Source organism: Etheostoma spectabile, unplaced genomic scaffold (assembly GCF_008692095.1).
Source record: "Etheostoma spectabile isolate EspeVRDwgs_2016 unplaced genomic scaffold, UIUC_Espe_1.0 scaffold00018494, whole genome shotgun sequence".
In the NCBI taxonomy this organism is placed as follows: Eukaryota; Metazoa; Chordata; class Actinopteri; order Perciformes; family Percidae; genus Etheostoma; species Etheostoma spectabile.
The window spans coordinates 44,077-61,135 of record NW_022604289.1 but is presented as its reverse complement, the minus strand read 5'-3'; the positions used below and the strand labels follow the sequence as shown (position 1 = coordinate 61,135).

Below are 17,059 nucleotides of genomic sequence, written 5' to 3'. Positions count from 1 at the left end.
CATACCGGTTAAAGCCCCGCACATTTCAAGAGAACACGACCCACTTCCAGTTAATCTGACCCCTTCGGGTTAGGCCCCGCCCGTCCGAGTACGGATCCGGATACAGATAATTCATGTGGTAAACAGATACAGATACAGATAATGCTGTACTCGCTCATCCCTAATAAACACCGTTCTAGGTAACTGCTTCTGTCAGGCTCCACGTCATCTATTCTTCAAGGAAATGGTGTGAGTCATAACAAACCCAGTTGTCTCCCATCAAGGAGAAGACACACAGATGACAGATACAGAAGTCATATACTCTAAAGGCATTGGAGATCTTATTATGAATATTAATATGAAAATCATTGGTTAAATGTAATTTTCCCCATTACACCTCTCATCTGGCAGTTCATAATTATTTGGCTGCTGGCTTTTCCTCCTCTTCCTCACCCAGTCATCGCCGTAGTTCTAGTGCCAGGCTGAGACTTCGCTCCCCAGTGTGACGTCATCGCCGAATTGACTAATAAACCAGCGAATACTAAAAATTACCAAAAACTAACTTTAACATTATTTGGAGACATTTAAAAAAATGATATATACATATCTTGAGTGCTTTTTGTACCCAATAATCAACAGTGGTGTTAACCTGCAACATTCTGAGACCAATTAATGCAAAGAAAGGACTGGAGCATTATTGGAGAGAATAAGTAGGCTGACACTGAAGTATTGAGACAACAGTGACTGAAAATCTAATTCAATCTCATATCTGGAAGCACGTAACGATTAGCTTCTGTCCCTCTGAACTGAGTGACAATCCCCTGCAGTGAATGAGATGCAGTTCCCCCCCCCAGTCTAACCAAGACTATACTTTCAGGATCATTTCTAGAGTTTCTGACTTGAGGAGTGTTTCTAAGTGTTTGGTCTCGCTAACCACGATGATGATGAGTCATGATATTTCTTTCTGAGCATGAAGCTGACAGAGGGTATGATTCACTTCATATCCTCTCTGTCATTGATGATTGTTCTTTGCTTCTTTATGGTGCATTGAGGAAGGGAATATGATCAGAGTGGTAGTAGCAGATATATGGAAAACTAAAATGAATGAAGGTGATAAACATGGTAAGCTTTCTAATTAACTGAAGTTATAGTCAGTCTTGAAGTATGTTTAGTCATGGTGAAAGGTTACTTGAAAGGGTTACTGTCTCGCTGATCTGGCGGGGGTGTGGCTGTCTCCCGTCGCGATCCATTTCCTTCACCTGCTCGCTGTCTCCTCTGCACGCCGCTCCGCAGATGGCTCCTGTGCGCGTCCTGTTCGAGGGCCCCGCACGTGACTGCGCGCGCCGATCGACCAGGTGGATTGAATCAGGCAATCAGACGTGTTACAAATACGCGCATCAGTCATTTGACTGGTGTGCATTGGACTAAGACGGCAGAAGCAGACACTGTGAGGATATGGGATTTCGGTTGTGACGGGCTATCGGTAAGCTTACATGGACTCTTATTTGGTTGTTTATGTTTGGTGTTTGATAGATTAGGGTATTGTTGTGGGTGAAAAGGTTATCACTGTGTCAAATCTAAGTACCTTTTTGTATAGGTAAGGAAAAAGGAACTAGGTTTACTACTGTACATTTGTTAGTTAAGACATGCTCTGTTTGTTAGTTACTGCACCCGATATTGGTGTATTCTTCTTCTTTATAGAGCTGTGTAGATTGAATTATTACTTTATGTTATCACTATTATTACTTCAACTTCTGATATGCAACTACTTATGTACTTATATGCAACTACTTATGTACTCATAGGTTAAACACTTTATCCACATTGGTTAAAATACCTATTTAATTGTTTTCATTTCTTTTGTGTATAAAGGTTTTTTACCTTCTGCTATACCGGCCTGGTACCTGATGAACTGGTCAGAATTAAAATATACCTTGAGTAAAATCCAAAGTCTGGTCCTTCAAGTGTGGACACCTCACAGCCCAAAGAAACACTTGACAGTTACATCTACTTTCTTGACTTTGTCATGCCTTATGTCCTGTATAAAAATGTAAACTGAGTTAAGCCATAACTCCTCTTTATTTCTACCTTTGCTTTTCCTACTTTGACATGTCAAAAATGTGCATTGTTTGAAAACCCATCTCTACACATCCATGTTCCACTCCCACAGGTGTTTCCACTTAACTAATCAGACTGTATGGCCTTTACAAGCTCAGCTTGATTGACATGTATTAAAGGGTTGGAACGGTACACTGAAGTCCCGGTGGACGGGATGGCGTGTTGTAACGAGGTTTGAGTACATACAGCAAATACTTGAAGCCAGGTTACTCTACGAGTGGATACGGGGCATTGAAGGTGACGTGGAAATCCTGATTGATTCAGTGATTTTTTGGCCCTATTGTATTTGGATCTAAAGGCTTGTTAACCACTGTAGAGAGGAGACGTTGGACAGTTTTTTTTGTCTCGTTCCAGTGATTGGCATGTCTGGGTGATGGCGTTGGATATGCGTTAGCATGTTGGATGTATTTCCACTCACGTACCAACTACGCCGACCCACAGTCCTCGTTTTATCCACCACTTTCTCACCTGTACTACTGGAACTGACTGGGAAACCAAAGTTTCCCCGTGGGTCGCCACCACTCGCCGTAGGAGAGGCTGCTCGTCCTTAGTGCTGCTGGCTCTGACTCATATGAAGGGAAATATGGGGAAAAAGGTGAGAGCGAGCAGAACAAAAACATCTGAACTCATATGTTTAAACTTGCACTTGTAAAAATAAAATTTGCACTTGCAAAAATAATCACACACGTGATCTTAATTTGATGTCACACAATGAAAAAACACACGAGAGCTTGTAAAAAAAAATCTGAATTTGTAATTTGCACTTGTAGAAAATATTCACACACCAGTATTCTGAACGTGAAGTCACAGAAAAAATATTCACAAATGTGTAGATTGATCATTTCTAGTTATTGCCAATCTTGAAGTATTTGTCTTGTCCATGGTGGACAATGTTACTTGAAAAAGGTTAGGCTTACCTCATTAACCTCCACCAGGGAAATTGACGACAATCCCCCATCATCCTCCACCTCTGCCTCTACCACAGAGGATGTGTCAGCTGGATTTAGGAGTTCCTCAAAGTGCTCCTTACACCGCTCTATTACCTCCTCAGTTGAGGTCAACCACATCCCATCCTTACTGTACACAGCTTTGATGATTCCTCGCTTCCCTCTCCTGAGGTGGCGAACAGCTTTCCAGAAGCACCTTGGTGCTGACCGAAAGTCCTTCTCCATATCTTCTCTGAACGTCTCCCTTCTAATATAAATATATCAAAAACAAAATAATAAAACAATAGGCAAACAATAAATATCAGAGAGGCTCAGTCTCTGTGGCGCAATAGGTCAGCGCAGTTGGCTGTTAACCAAAAGGATGGTGGTTCAAGTCCACCCAGGGACGGTTGTTGCTTAATTTCTTCTATTATTTATATCTTCTTCTAGTATTTGCGTTAATCAAAAAAGAAAGTTTATGTGTATATGTATTAATATAATAGAAAGTTGATGTGTTTGTCCATTAATCTAAACGAAGTTGATGTCATAATGAACGATGATGATATAATGAAAATGAAAGTTGATGTGTATACGCAAAAAGTTTGTGTATATGCATAATCTAAAAGAAATTGATGTGTATGTGCATTAATGAAAAAAAAGTGTATGCGTACATGCATTACTCAAAACAAATGTTGATGTGTATATGCATTAATATAAAAGAAAGTTGATGTCATAATGAATTGTGATGATGACATAATGAATGGTGATGATGAATCAAAAAGAAAGTTGATGTGTATATACATTTTTTTTTAAAGAAAGTTGATGTGTATATGCATAAATCTAAAAGAAAATTGATGTGTTTATGCATAATTCAAAAGAAAGTTAATGTGTATATTTATTAATGAAAATGACAGTTGATGTGTATATTCATTAATCTAAAAGAAATTGATGTGTATAAGCATTAATAAAAGAAATTAGATGTGTATATGCATTAATATAAAAGAAAGTTGATGTGTATATGCATTTATTAAAAGAAAGTTGATGTCATAATGAATAGTGATGATGACATAAATGGTGAAGATAATCAAAAAGAAGATGATTTGTATATGCATTAATCTAAAAGAAAGTTGATGTGTATATGCATTAATATAAAAGAAAGTTGTTGAGTATATGCATAAATCAAAAACAAAGTTTATATGTATGTTTATTAATGAAAACAAAAGTTGATGTGTATATGCATTAATCAAAAAAAGTTTGATGTGTATATGCATTTATTATAAAGAAAGTTGATGTGTGTATGCATAAAACTAACAGAAAGTTGATGTCATAATGAATTGTGATGATCAGATAATGAATAGTAATGATGACATAATGAATGTGCATATGCATAAATCAAAAGAAAGTTGATGTGTAAATACATTATTGAAAGAAAGGTTGTGTATATGCAGAAATCTAAAAAAAACCTTGAGCGTGTATGCAGAAATCTAAAAGAAAGTTGATGTGTATATGCATTAATGAAAAATAAAGTTGATGTGTATATGCATTAATCTAAAAGAAAGTTGATGTTTATGTGCATTAATGAAAAAGAAAGTGTATGCGTACATGCATTACTCAAAACAAAAGTTGATGTGTATGCATTAATATAAAAGAAAGTTGATGTCATAATGAATTGTGATCACATAATAATAGTGATGATCACATAATGAATGGTAATGATATAATGAAAAAGAAAGTTGATGCGTATATGCGTTAATCTAAAAGAAAGTTGATGTGTATATGCATTTATTAAAAACAAAGTTTATGTGTATATGCATTAATCAAAAAAGCTGATGTGTACATGCATTAATCAAAAAAAAGTTGATGTGTATATGCATTTATTATAAGAAAGTTGATGTGTATATGCATTATCTAAAAGAAAGTTGATGTATGCAATCAAAAAAAGTTGATGTGTATATGCATTAATCTATAAAAAAGGGTGATGTCATAATGAATTGTGATGATGACATAATAAATGTGTATATGCATTAATCAAAAAGAAATTTGATGTGTGTGCATTATTAAAAAAAGGTTGATGTGTATATGCATTAATCTAAAAGAAAGTTGATGTGTATATAATTAATATAATAGAAAGTTGATGTGTATATGTGCATTAATCTAAACGAAGTTGATGTCATAATGTGTGACGATGACATAATGAACGGTGATGATAAATGAAAAGAAAGTTGATGTGTATATGCATTCATCTAAAAGAAAGTTGATGTTTATGTGCATTAATGAAAAAGAATGTATGCGTACATGCATTACTCAAAACAAAAGTTGATGTGTATATGCATTAATATAAAAGAAAGTTGATGTCATAAGGAATTGTGATGATGATAATGAACTGATGATCACATATGAATGGTATGATATAATGAAAAAGAAAGTTAATGCGTATATGCGTTAATCTAAAAGAAAGTTGATGTGTATATTATTAATGAAAATGACAGTTGATGTGTATATTCATTAATCTAAAAGAAAGTATGTGTATAAGCATTAATAAAAAATAAATTAATTGTGTATATGCATTAATCTATAAAAAAAGGTGAAGTCATAATGAATAGTGATGATGACATAATGAATGGTGATGATAAATCAAAAAGAAAGTTGATGTGTACATGCATAAATCTAAAAGAAAGTTGATGTGTACATGCATAAATCTAAAAGAAAGTTGATGTGTATATGCATAAATCAAAAAGAAAGTTGATGTGTATATGCATTAATCCAAAAGAAAGTTGATGTCATAATAAATTGTGATGATGAAATAATGAATAGTGATGATGACATAATGAATGGTGATGATAAATCAAAAAGAAAGTTGATGTGTGAATGCATTAATATCAAAGAAAGTTGATGTGTTTATGCATTAATCGAAAAGAAAGTTGATGTGAACATGCGTTAATCTAAAAGAAAGTTGATGTGTATATGCATTAATCAAAAAGAAAGTTGATGTGTATATGCATAAATCAAAGGGAAAGTTGATGTTTATATGCATAAATCTAAAAGAAAGTTTATTCATATCTGCATTAATATCAATGAAGTTGATGTGTATGATCTAAAAGAAGTTGATGTGATAACATGAATAGTGATGATGACATAATGAATGTGTACATGCATTAATCAAAAAGAAAGTTGATGTGTACATGCATTTATGAATAAGAAAGTTGATGTGTACATGCATTAATGAAAAGAAAGTTGATGTGTACATGCATTAATGAAAAAGAAAGTTGATGTGTATATGCATTGATATAAAAGAAAGTTGATATGTATATGCAGAAACCGAGAGCTACAGAGGTTAGAACCCAGAATTTCTATTTCCGTCCAAGTAAATCATCTGAAAAATTAAAAAAGCACTACTGTAAGCATATTACATGGGCTATATACTAAATAGTACCCTAGCCACATGTCTCAACTTAGAACAGAAAATATCCAGAAAAAATGACTTATAAAATGGATTTTACATGAATGTATTTCTACAGATATGTCTGTGCATTTGTCTTATTTCTTATTTCTAAAAAAGTGCTAAATACAAAACTTCTGAAATACAAAAACACATCCACATCACTCACACATATACCTAAAAGAAGTACATACATAGATTTATAGGAATAAGTAATCATAATTTGATGAAATGGTGAAATGCCATAAGAAGGTCTTAGTTTTGCTTTGAAAGGGCTGGAGCCATCACAGGGATAGTTTTTTCTGGCCATGTTTGATATCAATCAACTCGTCTTCTTATTGGCTACACAGGAATGCCAGTTTTATGACCTCTTTCTCTAACTGGTGGGATATGCTGTCAGTTTTTCCCACGTGGGCCCAATGGGGACTGAGAGATTTCATTGGCTTAGCTTGGGAGTATCTTGAGAAATACTGAAGCTATTGGCTGGGACCAAAGTTCAGTGGAATCTGCAGAAGCCACAGAGTCTGGCGGTGTGCGGCGTGAGGTTGTAGCGCGCAGAGGGAAAAAGATACACACAATCAAACCGAGAATTGATGCACTATCTAGATTTCTCTACGTCGAAACTTGGCCAGAAACTACAAGATTGTGAGGGGACCAGATAATTATGGATTACAAGGCTTGGATATTCTAATAGCTTGGAGTGTTGGCGATGTAGGAAAAAAAGTCTTTGGCGATCTTTCACCGCTGTGATTAAAGACACAAGGAGACAGGTAGGAAAGCACACTCGATTTAGACTCAAATCTTTCTGTCTTTCTTTACTTCAGAACATGATTATAACCGTTGTGAGTCACCTTATTGCTTTGTGTGTGGGCTGGATAGATTTATGAGACTTTAAGCTTTCAAATGATGTATGGCATGAGCGTGTTTATGACTGTTTAATGCTTACAATTTATGAAGGAAGTCAGCACTTCCAAAAATGGCGAGGATACGTCCCGGTGCCGGGAGCTATACTCCCAACATGTTAAGTCCACACAGAAAGCATAAGATGACTTACAGCGGTTATAATCCTGTTATAAAATAAAGAAACGCAGAAAGAAAATATTTGGATCAAAAGCATCATGGGATCAAAAGCATCAAAGGATCAAAAGCATCATGGGATCAAAAGCATCAAAGGATCAAAAGCATCATAGGATCTAAAGCATTATAGGATCAAAAGCATCATACGATCAAAAGCATCAAAGGATCAAAAGCATCATAGGATCTAAAGCATTATAGGATCAAAAGCGTCATACGATCAAAAGCATCAAAGGATCAAAAGCATCATAGGATCTAAAGCATCAAAGGCTCAAAAGCATCATGGGATTAAAAGCATCAATGGATCAAAAGCTTCAAAGGATCTAAAGAATCAAAGGATCAAAAGCATCAAAGGATTAAAAGCATCATAGGATTAAAAGCATCATAGGATCAAAAGCATCATAGGATCAAAAGCATCATAGGATCAAAAGTATCAAAGGATCAAAAGCATCATGGGATCAAAAGCATCATAGGATCAGAAGCATCAAAGGCTCAAAAGCATCATAGGATCAAAAGCATCATAGGATTAAAAGCATCATAGGATCAAAAGAATCAAAAGATCAAAAGCATCAAAGGTTTAAAGCATCATAGGATTAAAAGCATCATTGGATCAAAAGCATCATAGGATCAAAGCATCACAGGATCAAACGTATCAAAGGATCAAAAGCATCAAAGGATCAAATGCATCATAGGATCAAAAGCATAATAGGATCAAAAACATCATAGGATCAAAAGCATCAAAAATCAAAAGCATCATAGGATTAAAAGCATAAAAGGATCAAAAGCATCAAAGGATCAAATGCATCATAGGATCAGAAGCATCACAGGATCAAAAGTATCAAAGGATCAAAAGCATCAAAGGATCAAATGCATCAAAGGATCAAATGCATCATAGGATCAAAAGCATCATAGGATCAAAAACATCATAGGATCAAAAGCATCAAAAAATCAAAAGCATCATAGGATTAAAAGCATCAAAGGATCAAAAGCATCAAAGGATCAAATATATCATAGGATCAAAAGGATCATAGGATCAAAACATCAAAAATCAAAAAATCAAGCATCAAAGGATTAAAAGCATCATAGGATTAAAAGCCTCAAAGGATCAAAAGCATAACACTAGCGATCGGGACCAAAACTCAATATGAAGATGTTTACTGAGATAATAAATCAAGTGAGAAGTGGGTAATTTTTCCATAGACGTCTATCGAAACCAACCTCCTTTTGCATCCACGCGTGTTGCCCTCTGCAGGAATTCAGATAGAATGCAGGTTTAAATTACTTCCGCAGTTGCAGCACTTTGCCGAACCGGATGCTCTGTCCATTAATCTATATACAGTCTATGGTTGGAACAAAGTGCAACTTTGAAATAAGCCTTTGAGATACAAGAACAATTCAATTGGCATTAACAAAATAAGATCTAATCAACTCACTTTTCCTTTTAAGCACAGTACATTCACATTAAGTACTTGCTTCTCCTAGTGTTGAAGCTAAATCCTGCTCCATTCTCAGGGTTCAGTCAATTAGTAGTCAAAATCTCAGATGTTGATGTGTGAATCCTTTTTATTACATAAGATATCCTGAGACAAATACAGAGTCAAGCTAACAGCTCTCCCCCAAATTTGTCTGGCTCTTTGGCTCTTGGACCCCTAGTCTTATCCACAAAGGGTGGGGTCCCCAGGTCACAGTGATGTGATGTGTTTGTGTGCTTATTTGTTATCTTTCAGTTGGAATGTGACTGAAAGTTTATGACCCTCAGTTTAGGAATTGCAGAGCAAAAGAACAGTGGACGTAAAGTGGGACTGCAACCAGGGACAGGATGTGTTTCTAACATAATCAATTCTGCTTCTGACACGTTTGTAGAGCTGGGTTATAACAAAATGTACCAGAACATCTTATATTATATAATGGGAAAATCCCATTTAACCAATGATTTTCATATTAATTATTCATAATAAGATCTCCAATGCCTCTCAGAGTATATGACTTCTGTATTTGTCATCTGTGTGTTTCTCCTTTATGGGAGACAACTGGGCTTGTTATGACTCCACACCATTTCCTTGAAGAATAGATGACGTGGACCCTGACAGAAACAGTATTCTAAAGTGGTCACTCTGTAACTCTGTTCATTGTGAAAGCTGTTCTTGTCATCAAATTGTTTTCTCGAGAAAACAATTAAACCTTTTCACATAATACCAAACCTGTAATTCAGTTTTTAGACTGTCTTTATTCTGTTTCAACCGAGTCTCACTTCAAACCAAATTCCTCCTTCGCTGTTAAAGAAACTTCCACAACAAACTTGGCGTTGTCGGCAGGATTTCAAGGAGGGATCAGATCGGGACTCCACCGGTGACTGATGAGGGCATGCATCCAGGGATCTGATGATCACCTGCCTCTAAACCTTGCCAAACATCTTTGAGAGAGAGAGGGTCAGAAACCACTGAGGGCTCGCTGACTCCACTCTGAAATCCAAATGACAAGGAAGCAATTTCAAACAGCGGGGGTAAGTTAAAGTTTCAATTCTGTTGGATAAATGATTTTAATTGGACATTGAGACAGTTTGTGAGACAAATATTGACTGTGATTTAACTGAGGGATTTAGTGAAAGTTATCTTTTGTTTTGTAAAACTTTGGGTTGTGTACAAAACAGGAGAAAAGAAGCTAGTTTTTTTTCTCCAATTCTTCTGGTCTCAATTGACACTATTTCACATCTTTTGTCTGTATTCTGTCAGGGCTTTACTCTATCTCCCCCACCTCTTCTTGTTTTTTCTTGTTATGTCTCGCCAATAAGTATATACCATGTCTCAGAAAACGATAGCTGTCGGAAGTGGGATTTGAACCCACGCCTCCAGTGGAGGCTGCGACCTGAACGCAGCGCCTTGGACCGCTCGCCATCCTGACTGATCCAACAGATTTTCAGTAGGACCTGTTTAAAAAATTATAATATAGTAAATTAAACATGTCATGATATAGTAGGTTCTCAGTCATCCATGTCATAGTTAACTAGGGAAGTTTTCTCAACTGTCTATGTCCAAATCCTATGGTGGGAATCAAGATCCATCACTGTCCACCTGAATCCAGAAATGTCCCTGCCAGATGGAAATAGACTGACAATTGGGTCAACATTGTGCAATTATCTTCAAAATGTCCAACTGTGTCCACAGATATACCTGCCAGATGGGAAATATACTGATAACTGTCTTCATGGTCTAAACGTGTAAAATATTGCTGTACAATGCCCACATTGAGTCCAGATGTGTCCGTTTTGGTTCCTGATCCATGTTATTACCCCAAAAGTTCACAACTAGGCCAAGGGCAACTGGACTTGGTAAAAGATTCTCCGCAAAAGTTTTGTCTCTCATCCAAGAGACTTCTTTAGTTGTTTTTTTTACACAGAAAGGGGTTGGACACACTGCCCACTACCCCACCCATATCTGACAATGGAGAGCTGTGGGTTGTTCCAAAGCTAATTCATCAAGCAATTCTGATGCTCTATACTGGCCCATTCAGGATGAGCACTGTATACTCTGACTGCAGCAACACAAGTTCAAATTTCAATGATAGCTTATTTTTATGGTGATTATGAGACTGAATACAAAGTTTGTATCCCCCATGCAACTCAAAGTCTATCACTTCCAGTCAATACTGTCAAATTTGGAGGTCCTTCAAGTTACATTAACAACCAGGTGACTCCTCAACATGCCCCCACCAACATAAGCTTACTTTAAACTAGATGTGGAAAGTTGAAAGGTTGAATGTTTTCACCTGTGCTGTGGCTTAAAACCAGGTTCCACCGAGATTTGAACTCAGATCACTGGATTCAGAGTCCAGAGTGCTAACCATTACACCATGGAACCTTCAATAGAGTTTGCTAGGCAGTTTCTTTCATTATATCCACATGTGTGATATTAAAGGCACACAACAATCACAACAATTAAATATCACACCCCAATATATTCTCGGTTTTGAGTCCTCGCCCCTACTATTTACGACATGGCCGGACGTAATCCGCTAAGAAGCAGGACTTTTCAGAGGTGGAGATTGAAACCCTGACATCTCAGTTTAATTTGCAGTAAAGTATACACCTACATGTAAAGTGTACCCATATTTAAATAAACACACGGTAGCAAAGTTTATGCAGTGTTTTTTTATTTTACTCGTGTTTTTTTCGTGAGTCAGTGTAAATATTAGTGCAAATCAGTATTGCACTGCTTTTCAGGTTGTTGTGGCCGAGTGGTTAAGGCGATGGACTTGAAATCCATTGGGGTCTCTCTTCGCAGGTTCAAATCCTGCCAACAAGGAGAGGCGCTCTTTAATTGTGGTCATACATCTCATTATAACAAATGGCAGATGTACCTTCATGGACAATACTATAATATCAAATAGTTACTGGAAGCTACTGATGCATCTCTGAGCATTTATTTTCATTCTCAATGCCCAGATGTGTTGCAGTTGATATGGCTTTGGTTCCCAGCCAGTAACTTTCTTTGAGTGACGTTACTTACTTTATTTGTCAAGAAGTAACCAGAAAGGTTACTCTCCCAACCAGGTTTGATAAAACATTAGATCTCTGTTATATCGCACAAATAAGGGAACATAACAATCAATCAAGCTGCCTCCATGAGGATCCACAGACATAGACATGTTCCACCACCCGCAATTAAGCCTGTCTCCTCAGCTTCTAGACGCCGCTGCATCACCTCGCATCTGCGTTTGTGACAGTTTCTCACAGTTAGCAAAGCTCACATAAAGCAAATGCTTCTGGCTTAAAGATCGAGCTCCCTGGAGTGATCCAACTCTGGGATTTATCCTTCTGCAGAAGACCACAGAGGCAGCTTCTCCAATTTCTGAGTAACAGGAACATAGCCTGATAAGCATACATGTGCAGCACAACCTCAAAAGGCCATAAAGCAAATGCTTGTAGCTTAAAGATTGAGCTCCCACTCATAAAACATCAGGGAGGCGCAGTCTCTGTGGAGCAATAGGTCAGCGCGGTCGGTTGTTAACTGAAAGGATAGAAGTTCAAGTCCAACAAGGGATGTTTGTTGCTTAAATAACCTGGAGAGAGCCATCTCTAGGATGTATGAGCCCTAAGTGGCCTTACCTATATTAGAAGGTACAGTTTTGCAAACCATATGCATATTAATCTTTGCAGTCATTGGTATGCAGGTCACTTGATGTAATACAAGCAAATACATAATGTCATACCCAACAGTTTTGTGATACGTGGCGTGCAACTGTATGTCAATGATCAAGCTTGTTGCTGTGACCAAGAAATCACCAGCAAAATGACTGATACATCATCAGTTCAGAAATGTTCTGCCAAATATTTGAATTCAAAGTCAGAATTCAATTGACATGTAAGAACAATACAATGCACGTCCAGCTTCTACATTTCCGCATGAGTCAGCTTCCCCAATTTCTTAAGCCATAAAGCAAATGCTTGTGGCTTAAAGATCGAGCTCCCGCTCATAAAATATCAGCCAGGCGCAGTCTCTGTGGCGCAATAGGTCAGCGCGGTTGGCTGTTAACCGAAAGAACGGTTGTTCAAGTCCACCCAGGGACGTTTGTTGCTTAAATAACCCGAGCCAACTCTAGGATTTATCCTTCTGCAGAAGACCATAGAGCAGCCCACAGATAACCAAAGTGGCCTTAAGTCTATCAGAAGGTACAGTTATGCAAACCATGTAAATGTAATGTATTTATATAGCGCTTGTACAAACCATGTACATATTAATCTTTACGGTCATCAGAGATTGGAAGTTAACGAAGTAACGAAGTACAAACACTTCATTACTGTACTCAAGTAGATTTTTCAGACATTTTTACTTTAGTTTACCATTTATTTTTTTGGCGACTTTTGACTTTTACTCCTTACATTTTAACACGAATATCAGTATTTTCTACTCCTTACATTTTACAAAATTGGCTCGTTACTTTAGTTTTGTACTAAAGCTCGTCTATCAGGTGTGATTGTGAATAGCGGAGAACTGTAAGTCATATAACTGATGTTGTCAGTTCATTTGAGCCTGTCGTTGTATTGGTCTTTAGTTCTGGCAAATGTTTTTAAAAGTTAGCTTCTTTGTGTTTTTCACCTGTTACCTAGGTTACACCTGTAACCTAGGTTACACCTGGCTGTTTATACGATATAATGGCGATTGTTGAACCTCCTTGCTCATTAAGATAATGTAATTAATAGTGGGTTTATTGTTATTATCTACTAGCATATATTATTCCTATGCATTGTGTATGGTAACCTTTACAATGTTATTTATTTCTTTTATTACCACACACACAGCCATAGCAGAGCTACCCCGCCCCCCCCCCCCCCATGTTTATCCTGATGCTAGATAAAGCATCAACAGAGAGAAGTCGTCTCTGTCTGTGTTTTAACAGACACACCTGGGCCAAGTTGGAAACCAGAATCAGCTTTAAATCCAGTCCTAATCTAGTCCTCACTAAATTTCAAATAATTTCACGGGAGTTAGTTATTATTTTTTTGTCGTCAATACCAAATTGAATCTAATTAGATGGGAAATACACAGACTTCTCACAAAATCCCAGCTAAATTCATATCTTGCTACTTAGACAGAATCTTATTAACCTGGAGTCCCAGTCTCTGTCAATATAATGGGCTATATGTTTATATATGTTTTAGGCCTATTGGCAGACGGCCATTTAAAATGTAGGCAATGGCATATAAAGAATAAAGAATAAAGAGTCTTTTCTCCATGTCCACTGAAGATTCTCAGCAGCTCTCTAGTAACATCTGTCTGGTCCAAGTAGCTTTGTCATTAATAAGCCTGCTTTTACTTTTATACTTTAAGTAAATTGCTAAGTCTGTACTTTGATACTTTTACTTGAGTAAAGAAGTTAAATCAGTACTTCAACTTTTACCAGATTATTTTTTAACACAAGTTTCTGTACTTCTACTTGAGTACGGGCAGTGAGTACTTTTGCCATCTCTGCTAAAAAGAGGAATTTAAAAAATCATTGTTTTGGAAATTGATCTTAATGCAAAAAGTTAATAAAAAGGAAAAATCCAACTTTTAAGGACATCGACTTTGTTGTCCAGTGATGGTGGTATAGTTATAGAGCATTGGTGCCTTCCAAGCAGTTGACCCACTAGCCGTTGCAGTAAATTTTGTTGTGTGGTTACTTTCTTTTATTTGTCAAGAAGTAACCAGAAAGGTTACTTGCACAACCCAATTTGACAAAATATCTCTGTTATGGTACAAAAAAGGGAGCATATCAATCAATCAAGCTGCCTCCATGAGGATCCACAGACACAGGAAGTGCACTACGATTTGCACTTTGTCAGTGTCTGGTAACTTCTAATAACCAATCGAAAAGTTTATGAACATTTGTTCCAATAGGTCTGGCACTAAATTGCAGGTAGTTGTGGCCGAGCGGTTAAGGCGATGGACTAGAAATCCCAGGAGGTCTCCCCGCGCAGGTTTGAATCCTGCCGACAACGAGAGGTGTTCCTCAAGAGTGGTAGCAAAGACAGTGTTATCTCAGAAGTAGTGGAAGCAGCCCATCTCCACCAATGCATCTCTTATCATTTATTTTCAGTCTGTGTTACAAAATTTGCAGTGAACATTGTATTGTCCAGCAGAAAGGCAACAGTTGTGTTACTTTTCAACTATGATTTATACTTATACCATAGCAGTACAATCATTTTGCCCAGGTCTGATTTCCAGCCACCGCAGTTGCATTTACAGGTTTTGAAGTCATAAACAACATTAACATTACATGTTTTACCCAGGTTCTTCTTTTAATTAGTGATATTTCAATTTCCTTGCGGGAGTTATCCCAAAAGGATTAATAAAGATAAGTCTAAGTCTATCTCAGAAAAAAGTAAAAAAATCTGAAGATCTTCAGGGGATGTAGCTCAGTGGTAGAGCCCATGCTTTACATGTATGAGGACCCGGCATCTCCAGCAGGTATTATGGTAGAGTCTTTAAAAGAGCTGCAGAAGATATTACCTCCTGTGCTAATCTGACTGGTAGGGTTATAGAACGTAGCGGTAGACTAAGACCTCCTGTGACACAAACTAAGCAGTATGCTCTCTCTTTTATACCTCAGACTATCAGACAGCACAACAAGCACTTTAAATGTACATGTTTTACAGTCTCTATTTTACTGTATTTATGTACTTGTACCGTTGTGTAGCATATTTATTGTATTATGCAATGAGCATTGCAGAGATTTCACTTCAGACACAGATGCATTGTTAAATGTCAACAAACAGTACATAGACTTATTTTGAAACAAAGCACAGCAATTAGCAGAGGATGGTTTCGATCCATCGACCTCTGGGTTATGGGCCCAGCACGCTTCCGCTGCGCCACTCTGCTCCGCTTTTCTGACCTTCAGGTTCGGGAACCTGTGGCAACCAAGGTTCCAACAGCTTACGGGTTTTAAAGTTAAACATTTGGTAGACCTTACAACTATCTTTTATTAGATGATTAGATTAGATTCAACTTTATTGTCATTACACATGTACAGGTACAAGGCAACGAAATGCTTTGGGTCTAACCAGAAGTGCAATAGCAGTAAGTGCAGGATATATACAATGGTTCCATAAGTGCAAGACATGGATATGTAATGAATAAATATAGAAAAGAATACTATTATAAACAGAGTTTTACAGATGGTTTGTCCTATGAATACAAAATATAGATAACAAGTATTGTGAGCAAGATTTACAGCTAGGAATTTGGTGGATATTACTATAATTGCAAATTTTTACAGATATGTGCAAATAGCATAATATACTAATGGTTTACAGATTTTACAGGTGAGTATGTAGGCTACTATAAATATATACGGCCACTTTATTAGGTACACCTGTCCAACTGCTCGTTAACACTTAATTCTAAGCAGCCAATCACATGGCGGCAACTCAGTGCATTTAGGCATGTAGACATGGTCAAGAGAATCTCCTGCAGTTCAAACCGAGCATCAGTATGGGGAAGAAAGGTGATTTGAGTGACTTTGAACGTGGCATGATTGTTGGTGCCAGAAGGGCTGGTCTGAGTATTTCAGAAACTGCTAATCTACTGGGATTTTCACGCACAACCATCTCTAGGGTTTACAGAGAATGGTCCGAAAAAGAAAAAACATCCAGTGAGCGGCAGTTCTGTGGGCGGAAATGCCTTGTTGATGCCAGAGGTCAGAGGAGAATGGCCAGACTGGTTCGAGCTGATAGAAAGGCAACAGTGACTCAAATAACCACCCGTTACAACCAAGGTGGGCAGAAGAGCATCTCTGAACGCACAGTACGTCGAACTTTGAGGCAGATGGGCTACAGCAGCAGAAGACCACATCGGGTGCCACTCCTTTCAGCTAAGAACAGGAAACTGAGACTACAATTTGCACAAGCTCATCGAAATTGGACAATAGAAGATTGGAAAAACGTTGCCTAGTCTGATGAGTCTCGATTTCTGCTGCGACAGTCGGATGGTAGGGTCAGAATTTGGCGTCTACAACATGAAAGCATGGATCCATCCTGCCTTGT

At 37.3% G+C, this 17,059-nt stretch overlaps 5 non-coding genes across 5 annotated transcripts; 3 read left to right on the top strand and 2 right to left on the bottom strand.

Annotated features, from left to right (window-relative positions):
* Positions 1 to 840: 840 nt before the first annotated feature.
* Positions 841 to 1,054, top strand: LOC116680844 (small nucleolar RNA U3). The gene has a single exon (XR_004329909.1). It is a non-coding gene; the product is annotated as a small nucleolar RNA U3 (small nucleolar RNA).
* A 2,304-nt stretch (positions 1,055 to 3,358) lies between these two features.
* Positions 3,359 to 3,432, top strand: trnan-guu (transfer RNA asparagine (anticodon GUU)). The gene has a single exon. It is a non-coding gene; the product is annotated as a tRNA-Asn (tRNA).
* A 7,889-nt stretch (positions 3,433 to 11,321) lies between these two features.
* Positions 11,322 to 11,393, bottom strand: trnaq-cug (transfer RNA glutamine (anticodon CUG)). The gene has a single exon. It is a non-coding gene; the product is annotated as a tRNA-Gln (tRNA).
* A 362-nt stretch (positions 11,394 to 11,755) lies between these two features.
* Positions 11,756 to 11,837, top strand: trnas-uga (transfer RNA serine (anticodon UGA)). Its single transcript has one exon. It is a non-coding gene; the product is annotated as a tRNA-Ser (tRNA).
* Positions 11,838 to 15,824: 3,987 nt separating this feature from the next.
* On the bottom strand, positions 15,825 to 15,896 carry trnam-cau (transfer RNA methionine (anticodon CAU)). Its single transcript has one exon. It is a non-coding gene; the product is annotated as a tRNA-Met (tRNA).
* Between the last annotated feature and the right edge of the window lie 1,163 nt (positions 15,897 to 17,059).